This window comes from Girardinichthys multiradiatus, chromosome 12 (assembly GCF_021462225.1).
Source record: "Girardinichthys multiradiatus isolate DD_20200921_A chromosome 12, DD_fGirMul_XY1, whole genome shotgun sequence".
Classification (NCBI taxonomy): domain Eukaryota; kingdom Metazoa; phylum Chordata; class Actinopteri; order Cyprinodontiformes; family Goodeidae; genus Girardinichthys; species Girardinichthys multiradiatus.
The window spans coordinates 17,038,582-17,061,381 of NC_061805.1; positions in this window are offsets into that span (position 1 = coordinate 17,038,582).

Consider the following 22,800-nt stretch of genomic DNA (forward strand, 5'->3'; position numbering starts at 1 on the left):
AAACTAACAGCTGTACTATAGACAGATTCTCCCAGCTGAGCTGTGGACCTCTGCAGCTCCTCCAGAGCTGGCCTTCTTGGTTTCCTCTCTTAATAATGTTCTCCTTGCCCAGCCAGTCAGTTTTGGTCAAAGGTTATGTCTTTGTAAGTTGTGCCATATTCTTTTCATTCTCAGATGGTGGATTGAATAGTGATCTGTGAGATGCTTTAAGCTTAGGATATAATTTAATAACCCAACCCTCCTTTAAACATCTCCACAACTTTATCCCTGCTGTGTTCCTTGGTCTTCGTGATCCTGTTTTTGCACTTGTGTTCTCTAATAAACTTCTGATGCAGTTTTTGATGTTTATAATAAAACTGTTAAATACACACAGACACACTTTACTGATTGAGTGACTTATGAAGGCAATACGTTGCACTTCATATTGGGGTATCAGAGTAATAGGGTCTGATTACAAATGCATGCCATACTTTTCTTTGAAATAAATTTTAAAAACCATGTATCTGTTTTCATTGTGCACTACTTTTTTTAAGTCAGTTAAATGGCTCCTTCACTCAGCCCTAAATCTAAATGAAGAACATTTGGACCAACACATTATAGAGACTGAAATTCTCCAGGGCTTTGTCCAAATATTTTGCCAGAGTCCCTGCTTCTTTTTGGAGGCAGTATATCTTCACACACAAGGCTCAGAAGAGTGACACGTGGCGCTGACATTGACTTTAGGCTTGTTTTGGAATCATTAAAGGCCAATTTGTCAGCATTCAACATGGGCCAGACACAGAGATGAGTTTCAAGGGGCCTCACATCTGGACCTTTTGTGTTTTAATAGTGTCCCGCTTCCTCTTTTAGAACCCTGAAGTACATGTATAATGAAAAGGCCACGTTCCACAGCCAGTTGCTTTAATTTCATTAGTGCGCCCTGGCTGTGTGACACTTATGAAAACACAGCCTGTCCCTGCAGGGTCATTCCAAATCTGGATGCAGTCCTCTTCTTACTCTAACCGCATTGCATGGTAATAATCATTAGATGTAATATGTTGTTGTGTTTGTCCGCTGTGCATGTTATGGAGCACTGCAGCATTTTTAAAGCAGCATAAATTGTGCAGTCAGTAGAGATGGAGGGACATTCAAGGCAAGGCTATGCTGTGGTCTGATAATCAGTCACCAAAAGGGCAGCTTGATTAAAGGAAATGGACGGAGTGGAAACTTTGAATGTGTATTTTCAGGTGTGCTTTCAATCTGGGTGATAGCGACAAAGGAGCAGATGCTGAAACAATCATGGCAAGTCAGAGGATGTTTTTTTCTCCTACTTTTAACCCTCTTCCCTCCACCCCCGCCTCGTGATTGCACATCAAAATTGTCGACAGAGTGTAATGGTCTGATTTATTGTTTGCGCTCGTAAAAGAAGTTTTCAGTTTTTAAAGGAGTCGGGCGTCTGGCTGAGAGAGAATTGTTGTTAAAGGAACAAAATTACCTTTTATTGCTGTATAAATTTCCACACAGTTCTAGGTTTTACGGGGTCCTTCTAAAGTATTCATACCCCTCGAACCTTTGTGACAGAACAGCACACACTGGTGCATTCTTGTGAAGAAGGAAAATACTACAAAGTACTACATACATTTTCCTTTTGCAAAAATAAAAATCTGAAACATGTGGCATATTTATATTCAGCTCCCTGAGTAAATACTTTGTAGAACCACCTTTCATTGCAATTTCAGCTGTAATCATTTGGAGTATCTCTCGACCAACTTTGCACAACTAGAGACAGAAACCTTTGCCCATTCTACTTTGCAAAATAGCTCAAGTTCAAGATTAAAGGGAGTCTCCATGAACATAAATTTTTAAGTCTTTCTTTAGATTCTCAATTGGATTTAGGCCTGGACTTTGACTAGAGAATAGAAAACATTAATGTGTTTTTATCTAAACTATTCCAGGTGATTTGTTGTTAGGTATTTTGAGCAATGCTTTATGGAGTTCATGAAGGGTCAAAAGAAAATCTAACATATTTGTTTTCTCAGTGGGAAATGATGGAAGTTGAATATTAGTTTAACAAATATTGTATTTCCTAGTAGTTTTGATTATACTCTGGTGTATAGAACTCATATCCTCAAGCAGTGACATCTGATGTTAGAATCGGAGTTCTATTATTTCATTAATGAGATGTTATAACTGATATTAAAGTTGTTACATGTTGCATCAACAATGTACAGTGTTGTGAGGTATGTTAATCTCATATATGGGCAGTGTTAGCTGTTTACATGAACGCCCACCCAGGAGACACCATTAAATGTAGTTTCAACCACCCACCCTTATTTTATTAAAATTATATTTTTACAATATTATTTTGTGAATTAGAAATCAATACCCTTTTGGACAATTGATTTTTAATGTTGTTAACTAGCAATCACAGTGGATAATTCTGAAATGGAATCATGGACTACTGAAATTGGTGCAGAGGAATGTTTATTGCCCTCTCACAAAACGGTGAACGAAGGGCGAATGAATGGACAGTTATCAAAGGGAAAAATAGCTTATTTAGCTATTCCTTAAAGTCACACACATACCTTTAACTACCATTACTATAAATATTAATGTATGTATGAGTACCAACGATGCATTATGCCTGATATGTGTTGACGCCACACATTAAGGTAAAGCTTGTTGTAACTTTAAGTGCAGTGCTCTTTGACCTCTAGGGGGGCAAGTTGTGAAGTGCCTCAGTAGCATTTAAAGAGACCGCACCAAAATATGTTGCTTTCAGACACACCTCACAACAAGGGTAAAATAGGGGCCTGTGGAACCACAATAACAAGGAATATAGACCAAAGCATTGCAGTTCCATTTTATATAGGCCACAACTGAAAGATTTAAGTATGAAAATAAAGAATCTGATAGCATGATATGTTCCCTTTTAAATCCGCTGTCACCGATTGGGGTTTTAACACTGATTTTAATTTGGACAGTCAAATTAGAAGAGTCGTAGAGTCTTGCTTTTATCACTTAAGATGATTCTCAAAAGTGAAATCTTTCCTGTCCAGGAAACTCTTTGAAACAGTAACCCATTTTTATTTTTTTTTGCCCTGCTTAGATTATGGTAATGGACTTTAGGTTGGAGTGAGTCAGTCCTTGCTCTCTCGTCAGCAGATGGGTAAAAATACTGCTACAAGTCTCGTAACTGATCTCTGTTCTGGCCTCTATCCACTGGTTGCGTGTGCATTTTAGAGTTCATTTTAAAATTCTAAATTTAGTTTTTAAATGACCTTGCCCCGCTGTCTCTCTCTGAGCCTCTTCACCCTTGCTTACCATCTTTGGTCTCTCAGGTTGGCCGAACAGCAGCTCCTGCAGGTACCAAGGTCTGGGACAGGGGTCGGCAACCCCACAGCCTCCTTTTTGTGTCTCCCTTGGCTTTGACAAAAGTTAAAAAAAAATTAAAAAAAATTTAATTATTTATTAATTTCTTTCATTTATATATTTTCTATTATTTTGATCCATGGTAATGTTGGAGTTTGAGGTGATACATTAATGTTGGCTTCTAAAAATACTTTTTATAAACTGTCAATCAATCTGTAGCTCTCACCTTTACCTGCAGGTCGCTTCTTGAGGTTGGGAACCCCATGGTAAGCTAACCATGAATACATCACTTAAAAGAAAAATCTCTAAAAAAAACAGAGTTTAATTCTGCATGGGCATATTCCTTTGCCTTTACTGCCAACGACCCTGGCTTGCCTGTGTGTAAGAAATAAGCAAACAATAAAAAACGTAACGTTGAAAGACATGTTCAAATATTCACCACCCTGATCGGACTCATCTCTGATGGTGACGAGTCCGCGTACAGATGGGAGGTGGACCATCTGTTGGACTGGTGCAGCCAGAACAACCTTGAGCTCAACGCTCTAAAGACAGTGGAGATGGTTGTGGACTTCAGGCAGAACCCAGCCCCACCTGCCCCCATCACCCTCTGTGACTCCACAATTGACAATGTGAAATCTTTCTGCTTCTTGGGAACCATTATCTCTCAGGATCTCAAGTGGGAGCCAAACATCAGCTCCCTCATCAAGAAAGCCCAGCAGAGGATTTTCTTCCTGTGGCAGCTGAAGAAATTCAACCTGCCAAAGACTATGATGGTGCACTTCTACACAGCCATCATTGAGTCCATCCTCACCTCCTCCATCACCATCTGGTACGCCGCTGCTACAGCCAAGGATAAGGGCAGGCTGCAGCGTGTCATTCGGTCTGCTGAGAAGGTGATTGGCTGCAGTCTACTGTCGCTCCAGGAACTGTACACCTCCAGGACCCTGAAGCGGGCAGGGAAGATTCTGGCTGATCCCTCCCACCCCGGTCACAGGCTCTTTGAGACTCTCCCCTCTGGCAGGAGGCTGCGGTCCATCCGGACCAAAACCTCACGCCACAAGAACAGTTTTTTCCCATCTGCCACCAGCCTGGTTAACAAAGCCCGGAAACCACCCTGACACTGTCCCTTTCCCCCACAACCCCCCTTTTTTGCTGACAGGACACCTGTAACCTGCAACTCTATGCGTTACATTAACGCTCAGCTTGGACTCCTGCTTTACTTGCACTGCCATACTTGCACAATGATCATCTGCACTGTTGTACTGCTCTCGCACCCAATACTGCTCTATATTTACTCTCACTCACTTAAAACTGTGCACATATATTTATATTATATTGTAGATATGTTTATACTGTTTAATTTGTATTGTATTGCACCGACTACGCCAAAACAAATTCCTTGTATGTCCAAAAACGTACTTGGCAATAACGCTTTTCTGATTCTGATTCTGAAAAAAACAAGCACTAAGCATTTTCTGAAAAGTACCCAACTGAAGATGAGCAAAAAAGAGCTATTTCAGAACTACTAGGAAAAGTTGAGCAGAGCAAACATACTTTCAAGAAGTGGATCAACTCTCGCTTACAACAGCTGCCAGTTTTGTGGGCAGCTCATGAGATTGTAAGGAGGGTAAGCCGTTCACAGAAGGAGAATACTTGAATGAACTTCATAAAGTCCTAATATCGCTCCCTCCTTACAAATGTTTGTAACCGTGGACTTCTGGGCTCTGTGAAGTTAGTTTTAGGTTGGATATTCATGCTCCATGGATTCAGCTGAGACTTCCTCCTGTTTGATCTGATGTAGGCAGTCTGATTACGGGCAGCTGCCCTGTGCCTGCTCACTCCTCCTGCAGATGGTGGTTTGCTTATGGACCTTTAATATATTTCCGAACCAAACTCGCTGTTTCTTGGTGGTATTGTTTTGTGTTTTTTGAGGGAAAGGTTTATGCGTCTGAACAGCTGATTTTATGTGTAATCAGCTGATTTAAGTAGTTATTAAATACAGCGCATCGCCTGTGTGTAATTCAGAAATCTGATGTGTCCTCTTTCTTTTCTTTCAGCCTCCAGGCATGGTTTATTATTTGTTAATAGTCAAATTATATTTCTGTTTTCATTGTGGTCCTTTAAATTATTGTAGTCGCTTTTGAGTTTTATTAACCTTTACCTGTACCACCTCAGCGAAAACATTCTCATTTGTCCTGGTCCCATGGCCACGTCACGTCACACGTAGTCTCTACTCAGCCTGATCGTACCTGCTCAGGAGAAGGGACTAAAACTAGATACCAGTACTGAAAAAAACTGTAGTGGAAACGCTCGCAAAGCGAGCTGAGTGGAGTCGAGTAGGGCCAAATCGAACCAGTGGAAGAAAAGCTTTGTCCCTGTCTACTTATAAAACTCATCTTGATACCAATTTTTATTTCTTGGCTTTTTATTGGTTTATTGTTTTTATTGTTTTTATTGAGTTTAATCTTTTATCGTTCTTATGCAAATTTTTATATGCCTTTTCTTTCAAAGCATGTTTATAGTTTGCAATTATGTGCAGCACTTTATTTCAGCTGTGGTTGTTCAAAGCAATTTCTAAATAGAGTTGGTGATATGGTTCGTTTAATTCAATTTTGTTAAATCAGACAACAATGAAAATAGATTAGAAAAAGGAGATGTTTCATAAAAATAGCAATAGTTAATTTATATATTGAGAGACATGCTGATTATAATATATCTTCTATAACAGATTTATTGGAATATTTGTACCTACTGAAATTGATACTCCTCATTGCTTGGTATTGTATTTGAAGGAATATATCCTGATATGTTGTAGATGAATAGATTTATGGTTGACTTATTATATATTGTACATATATGTTCCTTTTGAACTGTCTGTACACAGTCCTTTTTCGCTCTATTTGCCACCACAATAAAGAGAATGGAAAATGTTTTAAAACCATGTGTGATTTCCATTGTATTTCACAATTATCCACTACTTTATGTTAAAATCCCAATGAAGATGATGGTTAACATATATACAGTCACCAGTGATGGTTTGTTGACACTGAGCAATGAAAGGACCACATTTATCTCAGAGGGGACTGATTTACAGTTTGTTGCTGTCTGTCAAACAGCTAACAGATGGTGTAAGTAGCACAGCCTCCGACACACCGTTGCCAGCTTTTAGATACTTTGGAATCCCATTAATGTTGGGGACCACTCCTTCTGTTTGATGAGAAGGTTCACTGCTGCCCTAAATCTGTAACAGCAAGAAATTTCGTTTTTGCGTTTTTCTACTTAAATATTCACTAAACCCACATAATAAAAGTTGACTTGGTGACATTTCTAATAAAGTGCTTATACAGGTCCTTCTCAAAATATTAGCATATTGTGATAAAGTTCATTATTTTCCATAATGTCATGATGAAAATGTAACATTCATATATTTTAGATTCATTGCACACTAACTGAAATATTTCAGGTCTTTTATTGTCTTAATACGGATGATTTTGGCATACAGCTCATGAAAACCCAAAATTCCTATCTCACAAAATTAGCATATCATTAAAAGGGTCTCTAAACGAGCTATGAACCTAATCATCTGAATCAACGAGTTAACTCTAAAACACCTGCAAAAGATTCCTGAGGCCTTTAAAACTCCCAGACTGGTTCATCACTCAAAACCCCAATCATGGGTAAGACTGCCGACCTGACTGCTGTCCAGAAGGCCACTATTGACACCCTCAAGCAAGAGGGTAAGACACAGAAAGAAATTTCTGAACGAATAGGCTGTTTCCAGAGTGCTGTATCAAGGCACCTCAGTGGAAAGTCTGTGGGAAGGAAAAAGTGTGGCAGAAAACGCTGCACAACGAGAAGAGGTGACCGGACCCTGAGGAAGATTGTGGAGAAGAGCCGATTCCAGACCTTGGGGGACCTGCGGAAGCAGTGGACTGAGTCTGGAGTAGAAACATCCAGAGCCACCGTGCACAGGCGTGTGCAGGAAATGGGCTACAGGTGCCGCATTCCCCAGGTCAAGCCACTTTTGAACCAGAAACAGCGGCAGAAGCGCCTGACCTGGGCTACAGAGAAGCAGCACTGGACTGTTCCTCAGTGGTTCAAAGTACTTTTTTCGGATGAAAGCAAATTCTGCATGTCATTCGGAAATCAAGGTGCCAGAGTCTGGAGGAAGACTGGGGAGAAGGAAATGCCAAAATGCCAGAAGTCCAGTGTCAAGTACCCACAGTCAGTGATGGTCTGGGGTGCCGTGTCAGCTGCTGGTGTTGGTCCACTGTGTTTTATCAAGGGCAGGGTCAATGCAGCTAGCTATCAGGAGATTTTGGAGCACTTCATGCTTCCATCTGCTGAAAAGCTTTATGGAGATGAAGATTTCATTTTTCAGCACGACCTGGCACCTGCTCACAGTGCCAAAACCACTGGTAAATGGTTTACTGACCATGGTATCACTGTGCTCAATTGGCCTGCCAACTCTCCTGACCTGAACCCCATAGAGAATCTGTGGGATATTGTGAAGAGAACGTTGAGAGACTCAAGACCCAACACTCTGGATGAGCTAAAGGCCGCTATCGAAGCATCCTGGGCCTCCATAAGACCTCAGCAGTGCCACAGGCTGATTGCCTCCATGCCACGCCGCATTGAAGCAGTCATTTCTGCAAAAGGATTCCCGACCAAGTATTGAGTGCATAACTGTACATGATTATTTGAAGGTTGACGTTTTTTGTATTAAAAACACTTTTCTTTTATTGGTCGGATGAAATATGCTAATTTTGTGAGATAGGAATTTTGGGTTTTCATGAGCTGTATGCCAAAATCATCCGTATTAAGACAATAAAAGACCTGAAATATTTCAGTTAGTGTGCAATGAATCTAAAATATATGAATGTTAAATTTTCATCATGACATTATGGAAAATAATGAACTTTATCACAATATGCTAATATTTTGAGAAGGACCTGTATGTGGTCCCCAAATATTTTCACATCCTTCACATATACCCCAGTCGAGTGGGTAATTACAGAATTTCATTATTGTTTCATCTGGCCCTATTCGTACATACTTTGCTTGATCAACTTCTTTCGTTTTTTTCATTTTACTTTGATGTACTATAAATATTGGTAAATGATCACTTATATTGCTTATTAGTGATAATAGGCTTATTGATATATTTTGTAAAATATTATCAATTAAAGTACCACTAGTACTACTAATTCAATTTGGTTAAGTAATCACCAGATATAGATTTCTACTGGACATTATGTCTATAAAATCTGTAATCATTTTGTGCGGTCCTTTTTTGAGTAAATCAATATCAGAATCAGAATCAGCTTTATTGCCAAGTTCGTACATACAAACCAGGAATTTGCCTCTGGTACACTTTGCTCTTTTGTTCTGTTTTTGCATTACAGAATATACAAATTTACAATTTAAAATTTACAATATACAATGTACAATGCAATATTCTGCATTACAGAATATACAAATTTACAATTTTCAATGTACAATATACACATATCTAATAAAAAAGGTGCATTTGCAACATCTGTATGCTGTTGTTTTGTACTCTATTGAATGTTCATCAGAGAAACAGCCTGGGGGAAGAAACTGTCTTTGTGGCGGCTGGTTTTAGTAAACAGTGCTCTGTAGCGGCGGCCTGAAGGTAAGACTCTAAACAGTTTATGTGCAGGGTGTGTGGGGTCTGCAGAGATTTTGGCAATATTGAAATTGCTACATATTAACCAGGTTTTCCTATCATTTAATCCATCCACAAAATTTTCACATCTTTCTCTAAGATGTTCTGTCTTATAGACTGGTGCTCGAGATATACAAACTACAATAATTCAGGGGTCTGCAGTGTTCACTCCAGATTCATCTTTTCGCCTGGAATGTTAATTTTTATCTTCATGGCATATGATTGAAATCGAACCAGATTAGCTCCTGGTCCCTCCTCTGGTCCAGGTCTCGGACCCAGCCGGTGTGCCCTCTCCACATGCAATTTCTCCATCACTTCCAGTGTTTTATGAGTCAATTTATTCACAAAGTCAATCATGTTATTTTCTTCACAATTTTCTGGCACAAAGTAGATTATCATATTGTTTCTCCAGATTTGACTTTCAAGTTCCTCACATCTGAATTCTAGTTGTTTTTGCATTTGAAGCGCATGTATCAGCGGTTTAGAGGTTATCATTTCATAATCTTGGCTCTCAGCAATTCCCTGTTCAGCTTCATCCATTCTTTTTTGTGTGAAATCTGCTCATAGCACATTTAACTCTACCTTTAATGCTCCAAAACTGACTGTTGTTTCGGATTGGTATTGTCATCTTGAAAAAAACCTTTTTCAAGATGGCTTTCCTTCCAGTCCTGAAGGAAATAATCTCATAATTGGGAGATTTTAAGACCACAACACACACACACACATACACACAAAAGTTTCTAATCCCTGTCATTAACTGCTGCACAGAGAAAACCCGCTAGCCGGTCAACCATTACCCTCTCATCAGCCCTGTCCATTGTCCCTTAATGTCTTCCCCAATGTACTCTCCTTCATTAGCCACATCTCCCCAGCCATCATCGGTCTCTGTGTGTCTCTCTTGTGTAATTTTTCCTATATCTTCCACCAGGTTTTCTTTCTGAGCTTCTGGTGCATGCAGGTGGCTGTCAAATCTCATGACTGTCATGTTTGAATCAAGCAAGACCTTGGCTCATATTTAAGTGAAAAATACAGTGAGTAATGCCTCATTGATTAAAAATCCACTCATCTGACCACTTTTCTGTTTTTTCACTGTGTATAAATGATATCCAAAGACTGATAATATTATATATTATCATTCCATAAGGCTATCAGATAAATAAATTGTTTATAATAAGCAGGTCAAAAAAAGTCACGTCGAAGCATCTCAGTTGTCCCATTGTAGAACATTCTGTGGTGCTTGTTGTTTTGGCCACTAACGCAAAAATTCTTGCAACAAATTCTCAATTGAATTTAGGGCTGGACCTCCGCTGTGACTCTGTGTGGCTGTGTGTTTAAGGTGGTTGTCCTGCTGGAAGGTGAACCTCCACTCCTCTCTGACATATTTTGCAGCCTCTTTCTCAATTTCTTTAAGGATAGACCTGTATTTTCATCAACTCTGACAAGTTTCTCTGTTGCTGCTGAAAAAAAAAGCATGCCCGCAGTATGATGCTGCCTCCACTATGTTTTACTGTGATGGTAGTGTTAACATGAAGTATTGGTTTTCCACCACACATGCATTTGTAACCCACACTTACAAGTAGGCTTAGTCATTTGGATTTTAAGCCAATGTTGTAGGTACAACTAGTCTATTGTCTAAGTTTGAAAAAGAGGATAGTAAGCACAACAACCATGTTATGTCTAAATATAACTATTTCATACAAAACAAAATGAAAGTCCATTCATCCATCTCTCCATCCATTTTCTATTGCCGCTTCTCCCATACTTGGTCACAGGGTAGATGGTGCCTATCTCCAGCAGTCTACTGGCGAGAGGCAGGGTACACCCTGATCAGGTCGCCAGTCCATCACATGGCAACACAGACACACAGGACAAACAACCATGCATACACCCATTCACACCTAAGGGCAATTGAGAGAGACCACTTAACCTAACAGTCATGTGTTAGGACTGTGGAAGGAAGCCGGAGTACCCAGAGAGAACCCACACATGCACCAGGAGTCAAACCAGGGACCTTCTTGCTGCAAGGCAATATTGCTACCAACTGCACCACTGTGCAGCCCAATTCAAATCATTCTTCAAAATATTGTTTTATTAAAACAATGTTTTACTTACCCATCTGATTTACATTGTGACAGATTGTTTGAAAACATACCAATTGTTCCCTAATTAGTTTTAAAACTAATTTGACCTAATTTCAAATTCCTCAGAATAAACCTTGGTTGTCAGACATAAATATCTACACTAAATTGTGATATCATTACATCATTTTTATCCTTAGTTATAGTTGTTAAACATTTTATTTGTTCCCTATTTTCGCTCATTTGCGTACAGGGCGGACTGGGGAGAAAAGTGGCCTGGGAGTTCCAGACAACAAAGCCACATAGTTTCTTGCCTTTCAACAAAAAAATTTCCAAACTTTACAACCTGAACCTGACACAATAGAGTGGAAGATAAAACAGGAAAGCTACTATATTTCTACACCTACATTGTTCACTTCAAGAATACCTCTGCAGCAATGGAGTCTTACATGTTGTTACACCATCTATAATTTATTACTCTCCAGCATCTTTAGTACATCTGGCTTTCAGATGTGGAAAGAGTACAAAAATAAAGTCAAAGTACAGTTACTTTAATAAAATTTTTCTTAAATACAAGAAGTTGCCAGTGTAAAATGTTACTCAAAAGTAAAAAGTACTTTATTAAAATTTTACTTTCAGTAAAAGTTACTTGGTTTCTTTTTTATGAGTAGAAGAATGTCCCTCTCTCTTGTTCATAAAGGAAAATGAGATATTGCTCTCGAACTGTTTTTAATTAAAGTAGTACCTTTATAAATTTTCATTTATAAAAGGTAAAATAAAACCTGTCATTATATGACATGAATATTTGGGAGGTATTAAGTGTAAACATAAAATGTCCAATTTACTTCTGTTAGCTGCTGCCTTTAAGGTTCTCTGCATCTGATCATCTCCTCCATCTCAGTATCCTTCTCTGTCACACCAAGTCCTCTGCATCCTTCACTACATTTATGAAGTTTCTCTGCGGTTTTCCTCTTCCCCAGAACCTGGCAGTTCTGATCTTCATCCCATCCTTTGTCCTTTCTCCAAACTAAGTGTTTAACCTATTCTAACCCCTGTTTAATGTTGCTTGTTGCATCAGTGATTGACAGGTAGGGTTCGGTGGAGGAATAATATGACTAGCTAGAGCCACAGCACTGCACAGCTCTCTGTTGAATGCAAAAGACAAACAGAAAGATTTAATTAATGTGGCATTAGTAAGGACAATGCTTTTCTGATTCATGACTGCTGAGTTATAAGCACCTCAAAGGCCTTTTTGGGACAAGTTTTCCTGATCTCCGCTGCTCACTGTCAGCTGGCCCAGTAGTGCTCGTTCATGTGTTTACAGGTCCACTCCGCTGAGCAGATCTGCCTGACTGGAGGGAGGAGAGGTATGGAAGACGTTGAGGCATCGTGCTTGGTGGTTTTAGTTCATGTTTAGTAGCCTGTTGAGAGAGTTATTGTCTAAAATATGTTTAACTTGGAGTTTCATTGCTTCTGTTGATAAATTCTTGAATTTTGAAGAAAAGTTGTTGTGAATTTATTCCTTATGTGTGCAGAGTTTGCTGTTTTGAGAATGCCAGTGCTCGAATCACTCTTTCATCTATTGTTCTAATACCACCGCCATATGGGGCTGGTATTCACAGGACATTACTCGACCGACTGAAAGTTATTTAATTAAATTTTAAATAGATTATCGTATATACATATAAGCATAGCACAATACCTGGGATTTTCATGGAAGTATGCTTGTTCATCAAGGTTATATTCTTAAAAGACCTCCAAAGATGATGACAACTGACACATCTAAAAATTGCAGAGATTGATGTAGACGTGGACCTTCTGATTGGCACTGACCTACCACAAACTCTGGAGCTCTGGGAGGTGGTTCGTGCAGTGGATGAGGGTCCTTGTGCAATCAAGAACATCCTGGGTTGAACAGTGAATGGCCCACTCAGAGCGTTTTTCCACCAAAAGAGCTCTTTTTTTCTTAACCTGTTTGGTTCGCATGCGTTCAAACTTTGGTGCTTGTTGAGCACTGATGCACATTTCAACCAGTTTTGCAAACCAAGCATGAGTCATCAACAGTGGGCGTTAAACAACGTAGGGGAAAAGCAAGACAGTGGAGCTTGCTGAGCGGCACGCAGTGTTCTTTCTATTGCAAAAAGTGACCATCAATAAACTACAGTAAATACGGAAAAGGAGACAGTGACTCCGTGCAAGTACAAAGTTATGTACAGTGTTTTCATTTGCGTATGTTCAGGATCCGCAAGTGTAACAGAAACAAGTAGTTATACAATGTGTGTTTAGTGTGCTTTTGCAAACATGCATAGAATGTTTATTTGGGTGTAAAAGTTAAATCACTGTTAATGACTGGCAAATACCTCTGTGGTTCTGAATTTCTGCGTGAAACTGAGAACAGGTGGCCTGAAAACCCTGTGACCTTGAAAGACATTTCTGATATGGAATCAATACAATTTGTCACTTGGAATGTATGTTGCATTGGAAATAGTATTAAAAGCATGAAATCATAGATCAACAAGAAAAACTTAAAGCAGACATTGTCTTACTTCAGGAAACCGACATTTCCAAATCTGAGCAGAATACGCTAAGTACACCAGAATTTCCTAATTTTTATTTAACTAAGTATAATTCCAACCAGAGAGGAGTAGCTACTTTAAGTAACAGAAGGATACAGTCTACATGCATACTTGATCCAGAAGGGAGATATTTAATTCATATATATATGAATAAAACTGATGTATCACCAGTGTATGCAGAAAATGTCAAGAATTCCAACTTTTATCACAGTCTCTTTTCTGCCCTTTCAATACAGACTGGCAGAGCACCTGTGGTGGGAGGAGATTTCAGTCTTACTCTAAGCACAGAGTTAGGCTCTTTAGATCATCTATACTTCTGAACTTGCAGTCACTTAATATACCAAAGCAGTATTTCGAAGATTTTGGTTTGTGTGATGCCTGCCTTTCTTTATAAATATATTTATTATATTTAAATAATAATTAGGATGAATATAAATAATTTTCTGAAGAGATCTAAGCAATATCTCTTTAAATTTACTGTTTATTAAAATGCCAATTTTAGTCCTTTATTTTTCTAATTCATATGTTGTCAACAGCATGCACAAACACTCGTGTGGAAGGGGAATTACACCATTTTCACAGCTACTGTTGCCGTGTGAACGGAGATTGTAATTAAAACATTGTCATGTAGATGTGGTAACAGAAATGGAAAAAAAATCCCATTTTCAATAGATTGTTGTCATGTAAATAGCGGCAAAGAGAAGCAGATCCCCTCAGGCAGATGCCAGATTGTTCTTGCTCATTGAGTGGTAACCGGGTCTCCATTAGTTTGTTGCTCTGCATCATTCTATGTTTCAAGCTCACTTCCTAGTTCTTCCCTCACAGGGAAACCAGTTTCCAGTCCACGGTCTGTTCCTGGATTTCAGTCCTCTGCCTCCTTGTTCTCAGAGTTAATTAGTGAACTCACCTTAAGATCCCCGCCATAAATCTCCTTACCGCTCCTCTAGCCGCTCCTCTAGCCTCTGGATTTACTACCTGGACTCCTCCATATTCCACCATCATCACTCACCTGGCTGTCCCCTCCGCATCATCTCTATCTTTCCCTAGAAGAAAAGGCAAAGATCATTACCAACCTGCTGCACTGCTCACCACAAACTGCAAGCCTTAGTCTCTGTGGGTATATTCACCTCCTCCCTGGGAACTCCACCATCTAAACAACAGTAAGACCTCCACCTCTTCTTCAAATGATCATTGTTTATTAGAAAACATCACTTCCTTCACCACATACCTCTCCTCCTCAGTGCCATTTCTGATTCCTCCCCTGAACCTGGAAGAAACCTTCATTCATTCACTTGTGTAAATAAACCTTCCTTTGTTGCCTGTAGTTGTTGCCTGCTCAAGGGTCTCACTCAAAAACAACATAACGATGTGTTGCTCATTAGTTAAGACGTACTTACAGCGACAAAATGAAACAACAGTGCAACCTTCTCAAGACAGACATTTGTTTATGATTGAGTGGAGGGTCTCTGTTCACTTTAGGGTTTTGCCAAGAGCAGGCGAATGTATGGAAAAGATAACCATTTGTCCCCCTAGCTCAATAGTTTGATGTGTCATTGTAAAGAGGAAAGAAACAGAGACATGATTTTCAAATTACCTGAACTTGAATTTGTGGTGTACATTTGTATTCAGACCTCTACTTTGTAGAATGATCTGTCACTGCAGTTACAGCTGAAGGTGTATTGGTTGTCCTTGCTTTAATTAATCTGTAGCGACAGCCTGATGGTAACACCTCAAACAGAGTGTGACACGGATGAGAAGTTACCTTTATGATGTTATAGGCTTTTTGGAGAGAGCAGGAACTGTGAACTTCAAGTGTGGGGAGAGGACAGCCAACAATCTTTTCCTCTGAGCAACTGTACAACTGGTGTACCTCACACAGATGCACTAGATCATTATGCTCTCAGTAGAGCGCTGATAAAAGCACACTAGCGGTCTCTGTGTGATGTTATTTCTCCTAAGCACCCTCAGAAAGTACAGTCTCTGCTGTACACGCTCCAGGTGAGGACCTCCTCGATGAGGACTCCCAGGAATCTCATTTTGTTTCAAATAAATGACTTGTTACCCGGCTTCTGCAAATCTTAGTGGGGAGGTAATTCCCTCATTCTATTCAGGTGTGTTGGAGGAGGGGTGCATCTAAAAGTTGCTGGACATTAGCTCTTCAGGATTGGAGCTGGAGACCTCTGGTTTAGGTGGACGACCATGACTCCCATTAACTCTAAGCAAATTCCCTGTCCCTGCTGAGTGAAAGCATCCCCGCAGCATGAGACTGCCACCACTGTTTTTCTTTGTGGTTAAGGGTTGTCCAGGGTGATGTGTGGTGTCAGCTACTTTTCTAAAAAAAAAGGCGGACGGCCTTATCTTGTTGAGGTTGCAGTTGGGCATACTCTTTCCATTTTTCCAAGATGTTCAGAGCTTAACATATTGTTTCTTAACATAACCCTGCTTTAAACATCTATGCCTTCATCTTTATGATGCTGTTTCTCCACTAATGTTTTGACCTGTAACCCTCAGCATGACTTGTGGGATTTGTACTGGCCACAAATAAAGAACTGGAAAATAATCAGCACTCAATGCTAACAATTTTATACTTCAAACAAGCCTGATGGTCACAGATTACAAGTAACTTATCTCCTCCAGACTAGGGATGGCAGGTTCCCTCTGCAAATGTGCCGAGGCTCTCCTCTCTCTGTCTCCAGTCAGCTCTGCTAAGATAAATATCCCACACTTCATTTGTTACAAAACCCAAGACAGACACAGCTTCTGTCTGAACAGCAACATTTTGCCCTGGTGCGAACAGCAAGGTCATTTCAGCAGCAGATCAAAAGCAGCCACAGCTGTGGAAAGGGACACGTGTGGGCCAATGCAGAGTACAGAAAACTCTGCAGCTCACAGGAGCTACGTCTGTTGGTAGGGTGCTGTAGCTGAATATGACATATAAGGAAAGCATATTTTTAGTTCCTATATATTTCAACTGGAAAGACATGTACTCTAAGACCTCTTTCTCAGCTGACACTTCTCCTACCTCAGGATAAACAGCAGGACTTTATCTTAGCACCTTTTAAAGGCTGCAATTAGCAAGTGAGAAGGGCCTCTGAAGCTATCCGAGATGATGGTCTAATCTGACCATCTGTTTCTTATCTCCTTGCTTTATTTTTTTTTTATTTGCAAATTTATTTGTGGAGAGGATTCAGGGCTTGCAAGCACCTAGTGTTAATCTTCTCCCCTGGGGGATGAAACAGAGGTGGGACACTCAAGGTTTTTAATGAATCTGGTAAGAGTAGAGGAGTCATAAAATTTCACTAAAGTTTCTCCAAGGAGGATATGTCGTATCATACTGTATATCTTCTGCATCATGTTCACTCAAAATAATAAACCTTAAAGTTTTCATACATGACTGGAAAGTGATTTACAAGAAGTGAGTGCAAAAATGAAACATGGCTCCAGCTGAGCTGTGTTTAAAGAAAGATAAACTATCTGCCATTTGAGACTCCCAGCCAGCACTGAAACTTCCATGTAGCAAAAATCGGCTCACTCACTGTGAGCTGATAAACTATGATCCATGGAGCCCCTTCTTTCATCAAACATATTTCCTTCGAACCATAACATCTACAGAGGAATCATCCAATGTGAGAATTTATGCAACAGTTTCTCGTTACATCCACTTCAGGGTAGTTTTTTTGCAGAGATTATCCTTTTTATCTGCTCAAGCTTTTCTTTTTTCCACAGAAAAAGCAAAAGTATAAGGAAAAAATTAACTTTTTTTATGTTGTAGTATTTTATTGGGACTTTATCTGGTAGATCAACACAAAATAACCGTAAAGGAAGGTTGTATGGTTTTCAATTTAAAAAAAACTGTTCAAACTTAGTTTGGATAAAGAGACTGAACTTTGTTTAGGCCATTCTAACACATGAATATTCAACCATCTATCCATCCATCCATTGTCTATACCTGGTTATCCATTCAGGATCACTCAGGGGCTGGTGCCTGTCTACTGCTGTCATTGGGTGAGAGGTGGGTATACCCTGAAAAGATTAATGCAATACGTTTATGCTTATGCTTTGTTATTTTTTTTTTTCTAATGTCCAGTAACGCATACTGGATTGCTTTGTGCTATATAAATAAACTTGCCTTGCCTTACCAGTCTATCACAGGGCAACACAAAGACACACAAGACAAACAACCGTGCATGTCCACACTCACTCCTGCTAAAGGCAGTTTAGAGTGTAGAAAGAGGGAATTTTTCCAGAAAAATTGAGTTTCAACTGGCCCTCACGGCCACAGATTTCCCTCTACAGTCACATTTTTCGGTCGGATTGTATGGCCGGGCCTCTGCTTTCACACAATAATTTCAAAATTGTTCTAGGTCTCATAGTTTTCTGTCAAAACCCCCTCGATCGCCAAGACTCACAGGAATTCTGTAGGCCTCCCATGTATTTTCAATGAGAGTTTGACCAGTAATCCATGACTGACAGCATTTCTTTCCATCATCATATTTTATACTGTGAATGACATAGAGCTATGAAAATCTCCATGATTGGGGACGAGGGATAGCTGTCACCCACAGTTTAAAAACATTTCAAATACCATGTACGGTTTCCGAGATATTAGACTTTGTGCGGGAGCATGTTCAGGCATTTTTGTCTTTTTCTCCATTTTCCCTCTCTTTTAACCCAGTGTTGTGCCTTAATTATTATATTTTCAACACAAATGTGTTAATATTCTCGATCCCCTGTCCGTTCTGATAAAAACGGTCTAAGAATGACATCAATCGCCCCTACGGTGTCCGAGTTATGGCCAGTTGTTCGGGAGCATGCGCCTCCATGTTATAAAGCCTAGACCAGGGGAGACACAGAGTGAGGTGCTGCGTGAGTGAGAAACAGCAGGTGTCAAGTTACACTGACGCTCTTTGCTGATTGGCTGATTCATTCCTCACTGTTCTATTTATAGCTCTGTGTATCTCCTACTGTATATGTCTGGATGGGATTCTGTCTTTCTTTCTGCCTCTCTGTGTCTCACACTGGGACACACACACCCACACACACACACACACACCCACACACACACACACACAGACACACACCCACACACACACACACACACAGACACACACACACACACACAGACACACACACCCACACACACACACAGACACACACTCACACACACATGCATGGATTACTATCTTTCTGAGGACTTTGCATTGACTTTCATTGATTTTCAGTCATTTCTATGGCTTAAACATGACCCGACCCCTAACCCTTTGACAATCTTCATAGGAGGCAACTACATGGCGGCCATGTTGTGTGGGCTACTTAAACACCATGTACTGCTGTTCCAACATCCAAACAACAGTGATTAACCCTAAAGGTCAATTTCTTTCATCACCCTTCCATGCTTACTAATGATTTTGGAAAGCTGATAATGGCATACACAATGATTTTAGAATAGCAAGCAGGTTCTATGTAACTAATGGAAGTAACCCAGATCTGAAAGGACAACCAAGCTGGATTTTTCAAAATAAGACAAAACATGCTCTACAAAATAAAAGCCTTTACACTTTAAACAATAGATGATTGCAGCACTGGGCTTCACACTATTTTTGAAGCTCATCAAGTGTTGGAAATGGGACTATGTTGGCCCTTTTAAAATAAGGCTTACTGAAACTTTCAAAATAAAAGCCTCAGTCTTCCTGAGTTACTATGGATTTTGTGAGCTGACAAGAGCATAGAAAATGATTTTTAAATAGCAAGCGGGTTCTATTTAACTAATGGAACTAACCCAGACCTGAAAGTACAACCATGCTGGACTTTCAAAATAAGACAAAACATGCTCTACAAAATAAAAGCCTTTACATTTAAACAATAGATCATTTCAGGACTGGGCTTCACAATAATGTTGGAGCTCACCCAGTGTTGGCCTTTTAAAATAAGGCTTACTGAAAATTTCAAAATAAAAGCCTCAGTCTTCCAGAGTTACTAGTAATATTTTAAGCTGATAATAGCATAGAAAATAGCATAGACAATGAATTTCAATAAAAATAGCAAGCTCTGGTCGGAGCAAAACGCACCAAGAGGCAGGCCCCGTCTAAATTTCTTCCGAAATTTTCTAGTTGTTGTTGTTGTTGTTGTTGTTGTTGTGTTCTATTTACTATGCACTTATGACCACCTATCAAGATTAATGCGGCCCGAACGGAAGAGTGTACCCACACGATATATATATCAAAACGTGCAGCTTGGACGTGAGAGGTATGCCATTACTTTTGGTTTCAGTGTGAGTTACCATTTTGACGAAATTCCCCACGAACTGCAGCCAAAAAATGCCATAGGAATGAATAGGAAAATTAAAATCTGATCTAACTTTTGTCAGACAAAGTCCTCTCACTGGCCCATTTCATATCACTTGGACACAATTACCTGCATGTATTTTTCCTTTTGAATCTCGTGTGCCAAGTTGCCTTACAACTATTCTCAGTGGCCTTATGTATTTTGTATAAGGTCAAGTCTGAGGGCATGTTTTAACCTTACATAATAACCCTGGATGCAGTTTTTAGCATACAGGCATACCTTCTTGATCATTTTCAAAACGCTGGTACATGTACTCACACAAATTTACAGTTCTTTTAAGCTCTTCAAGGCTCTACCATCAAACCTGATGCAAGCTTAATCTAACAGCCCCAGAAGCTTTGGCTCTGGTCCCAGAAGCACGCACCAAGAGGCAGGCCCCGTCTAAATTTCTTACGAAATTTTCTAGTTGCTATTATCGTGTTATCGTGTATGTACGCCTGGTTTGGAAGATGTTTTGTTTGTTTTATACCTTAACTAATTAGAGGATTGACTGATACATACAGGTCCTTCTCAAAATATTAGCATATTGTGATAAAGTTCATTATTTTCCATAATGTCATGATGAAAATTTTACATTCATATATTTTAGATTCATTGCACACTAACTGAAATATTTCAGGTCTTTTATTGTCTTAATACGGATGATTTTGGCATACAGCTCATGAAAACCCAAAATTCCTATCTCACAAAATTAGCATATTTCATCCGACCAATAAAAGAAAAGTGTTTTTAATACAAAAAACGTCAACCTTCAAATAATCATGTACAGTTATGCACTCAATACTTGGTCGGGAATCCTTTTGCAGAAATGACTGCTTCAATGCGGCGTGGCATGGAGGCAATCAGCCTGTGGCACTGCTGAGGTCTTATGGAGGCCCAGGATGCTTTGATAGCGGCCTTTAGCTCATCCAGAGTGTTGGGTCTTGAGTCACTCAACGTTCTCTTCACAATATCCCACAGATTCTCTATGGGGTTCAGGTCAGGAGAGTTGGCAGGCCAATTGAGCACAGTGATACCATGGTCAGTAAACCATTTACCAGTGATTTTGGCACTGAGCAGGTGCCAGGTCGTGCTGAAAAATGAAATCTTCATCTCCATAAAGCTTTTCAGCAGATTGAAGCGTGAAGTGCTCCAAAATCTCCTGATAGCTAGCTGCATTGACCCTGCCCTTGATAAAACACAGTGGACCAACACCAGCAGCTGACACGGCACCCCAGACCATCACTGACTGTGGGTACTTGACACTGGACTTCTGGCATTTTGGCATTTCCTTCTCCCCAGTCTTCCTCCAGACTCTGGCACCTTGATTTCCGAATGACATGCAGAATTTGCTTTCATCCGAAAAAAGTACTTTGAACCACTGAGGAACAGTCCAGTGCTGCTTCTCTGTAGCCCAGGTCAGGCGCTTCTGCCGCTGTTTCTGCTTCAAAAGTGGCTTGACCTGGGGAATGCGGCATCTGTAGCCCATTTCCTGCACACGCCTGTGCACGGTGGCTCTGGATGTTTCTACTCCAGACTCAGTCCACTGCTTCCGCAAGTCCCCCAAGGTCTGGAATCGGCCCTTCTCCACAATCTTCCTCAGGGTCCGGTCACCTCTTCTCGTTGTGTAACGTTTTCTGCCACACTTTTTCCTTCCCACAGACTTCCCACTGAGGTGCCTTGATACAGCACTCTGGGAACAGCCTATTCGTTCAGAAATTTCTTTCTGTGTCTTACCCTCTTGCTTGAGGGTGTCAATAGCGGCCTTCTGGACAGCAGTCAGGTCGGCAGTCTTACCCATGATTGGGGTTTTGAGTGATGAACCAGGCTGGGAGTTTTAAAGGCCTCAGGAATCTTTTGCAGGTGTTTAGAGTTAACTCGTTGATTCAGATGATTAGGTTCATAGCTCGTTTAGAGACCCTTTTAATGATATGCTAATTTTGTGAGATAGGAATTTTGGGTTTTCATGAGCTGTATGCCAAAATCATCTGTATTAAGACAATAAAAGATCTGAAATATTTCAGTTAGTGTGCAATGAATCTAAAATATATGAATGTTAAATTTTCATCATGACATTATGGAAAATAATGAACTTTATCACAATATGCTAATATTTTGAGAAGGACCTGTATTTGCAGAATTTGCTCAATTTTAAGACAACAGAAGCTGAATATAAAGGATTTTTTTACATAAATCAATAAAGTAAATAATAAATTCATGTATTTTACCAAAATGGTCTTAAACATTTCCTATACTTTAACCAGTTAAGGTGTTCCCTTTTCAAGTTTCCACTTACAATGTACAAACAACTGTCTTTATGACCTGAATTGCTCTTAAATGCTCATGTGTTTGCATTTTCCTGCTATGATGCAATGAAGGTGGATGAGCTTGTGTACCAGCAGATCCAGTGTGAAGAAAAGAAAAAAATGCGGTGTCAATGTGAAGTTTCCTTTTGTTTTTGTTGCAGACCTGTGTGTCTGCTTGTCCTTTTGTTGTGCGATGTTTTTTGCAGACTTGAGAATTCTCCCTGCGCTGCTGCCGCTGATTTTTAATCTAATCTTCAGGAAAAAGAAAAAAGAAAAACCACAATGTGACTGAGATCTAGTTACGTTCCTGTCCTTATTAGCTTTAACTTCAAACTCGTATTTTTGTTGTCTTGTGTTTTATGCATTAAAGATCAAAAACAAAGCAACATGTGACAGCTGCAAGATGTGTCGCAACTTGTGGTTTGCGCTTTTAACAGCCCTCTAACTCCATCAATTGTGATGGAAAACGAGGAGGT